This window comes from Budorcas taxicolor, chromosome 2 (assembly GCF_023091745.1).
Source record: "Budorcas taxicolor isolate Tak-1 chromosome 2, Takin1.1, whole genome shotgun sequence".
Classification (NCBI taxonomy): Eukaryota; Metazoa; Chordata; class Mammalia; order Artiodactyla; family Bovidae; genus Budorcas; species Budorcas taxicolor.
This window is the reverse complement of record NC_068911.1, coordinates 129,155,507-129,158,162: the sequence shown is the minus strand read 5'-3', so window position 1 is coordinate 129,158,162 and position 2,656 is coordinate 129,155,507.

Here is a 2,656-nt window from a genome sequence, read left to right as displayed (position 1 = left end):
CAATGCATCAGTTTGGTGGAAACACATTCAGCCCATAACAATCACCATCTCTTGTCAGTGTGTGGTGTTCAAGGATCAGTTTATTGAACTGTGTGGTCAGCAGCAGTGACCACAGAATGACCAGGAGGTCACATGGGGATTTCCCACTCGAAGGATGAAGGCAAGGACATGCACCTTTGACATGACTATGAATGACTTTAGCAAATAAGGTAGGATGAAGGGTGTTTTGACTCCTGAGTTTTACTGCAAAATCACAGATGGTACAGTCTGTTCCTCAATACCAGGAATCTCTTGTTCCTTGTACTACAGAGCCTGAGACCAAGTAAGCATAGCTGAATGCTCTTGACATAAGATGATTCAGCAGGTAAAGAGTCTGACTGCAATGCAGGAGTCACAGGAGACACGGGTTCCATCCCTGAGTTGGGAAGATCCCCTGGAGAAGGAAATGGCAACCCTCTTCAGTATTCTTGCTTGGAGAATCCCATGGACAGAGAAACCTGGTGGGCTACAATCACAGGGTTGCAAAGAGTCAGACACGACTGAGCAACTAAGCACACAAATGCTAGCCGGCAAATCTGACCCCAAGGAGCAAGGGTTAACAATCTATTTAGGGGAATAAGAGAAACACAAGGAACAAGTTTAAGTCCTGCACCTAGGAAGAGAGGGCAAAGAGATGATCAGGCTGGGAGTAGAAAGCAGAAATCAGTAAAGATTTGTGATTTCTGGAAGGTGTAACTTCTTCAAGTTGGAAATTTATGAATAGGTGCTGGTGAAGAGGATGGTGAAAAGCTGGAGCCTAGGCAGAGGTAGAAAAAAACAAGACATGAAAAGACTTACCAGCCTAGCAGGGATTGGTTAGAGCAGAGGGCTTGTGACAAGGAAGCTTGGTTTAAAGCAGTGATGGGAGAGGGAAAGGTCTGCAGTGTAAAGGGATGTGGTTAGATGGGATTAGTGACAGAAGGGAAGATAGACTGAGTGTGAGGAGACTGTTAAGAGCTGGCTATTGATCAAATGTCGACAGTGAGGAGGTCCAGAATTAAACACACAGACACACACACACACAAGCATAGACAAAACAGAAATCACCACCATACTGCAGGCATGAGATTTCTGTAGGTTACTGGCCCAGTGCTAAGCCTTCTAGGAACCGCCCCATGTTCCTAAAAGAAAAGATGGAAACAACAGTCTCACTGCTTATTTATTCTTAGATAATGATAGCTGAAAAATCCATTTCAGCAGGCAGCTTTATTTTTTCTCCATCTTAACTTTAGGCTTGTCAGTCCAATTGTTAGCAACAAGAAAGTATATAGATGAAGGCAATATTCTCCAAGTGACAAGGTTTAGGGAATAGACACATTAAACTGGGATGAGTCAGTTAAGTAACAAGAAGAATTTTGTGAGTTATTTTATGTACTTATCTTGGGAAAACTACAGTATGGAAGAGGAAATGGATGGCTTGATGGAAATTTGCTTGGAGAAATCTGTTAAAAAATGATTCCCCTCCCGGTATATGTTTCCAGTGTTGTTGATGTTCACAGTCACTAAGTTGTGGACTCTTTACAAGCTAATGGACTGTAGACTTTGGGGCTCCTCTATCCATGGGATTTCCCAGGCAAGGATACTGGATTGGGTTGCCATTTGATTTCCAGAGGATCTTTCCAGACCAGGGATCGAACCTGTCTCTTCTGCATTGACAGGCAGACTCTTTACCACTGAGCCACCAGGTTAGCCCTATTTTTCCAATAGTCTTATACAATTATTAAAATACCCTTCAACTTTGTCTTCCACGAGACTTGCACATTTTTCTTTCTCTTGAATATATAACAGATCCTGAGTAGCTTGCTGAGGGGCTTTCATCTTTTCCCTTAGCACCCTAAATGCATAAACAGTCATTCATCTTATTTGGACTCTCCTTCCACTGACTTTAGCCACGCCTCAGAAGACCTCAATTCGCTGGAGCGGACTTGAGAGGTGGAGCCCAAGTTCCATAAATCCCCAAGCGATGTTGATGCTTGCCAAGTTATAGCAAACTGGAGCCTCCACTGGCCGAGTGTGTTCAGGTGATAAGGAAGATGACTGGGAACAGTCTGAAAACAGGCACAGAAGTTTGGGAATGAGTCCGAAGCAGCGACTAATTTTGCTTCTTCCCGGTCCCTAGTTTGCCGATACTCAGTCCTTGTGGATTGACCACTCTGAAGGCCGGGATGCACTCGGTTGGAGTTACAGCCGGTTGCGCGGTCAGGCTGCCGCCCACCTCACTCTTTGCTCGCCGTAATTGCTGGAGCGCCCTACCTGCCGGGCAGCTCCGCCTAGCTTCCTAAGGCCGGCGCCTGCCGCACCCCCTCACCGCTGAGCCCTGCCCCGCAGCACGCGCTGTAGGCCGGCGCTCCGCCCCTCCCGTCACGTGACAGCCCAGCCCTCCGCGTGCGCTTGGATTGGTTCTCGAGACCCAGGGGGTGGGTTCTAGCCTACAGCCCTGCCCCGCAACGCGGCTGCAGTTTTCAAACCTCAACTGTACGCTCCCGTCACCGTCTTCGCCGCCGTAGTCGGGAGCCACCTCACTGGGGAGGTCAGGTCACAACTGTTAGCCGTTGTCCGGAAGGGTAAAAGTGGGTCCTGCCACGCTCGGAGCTGCGCGGCACCTCAAGGGGCTAGA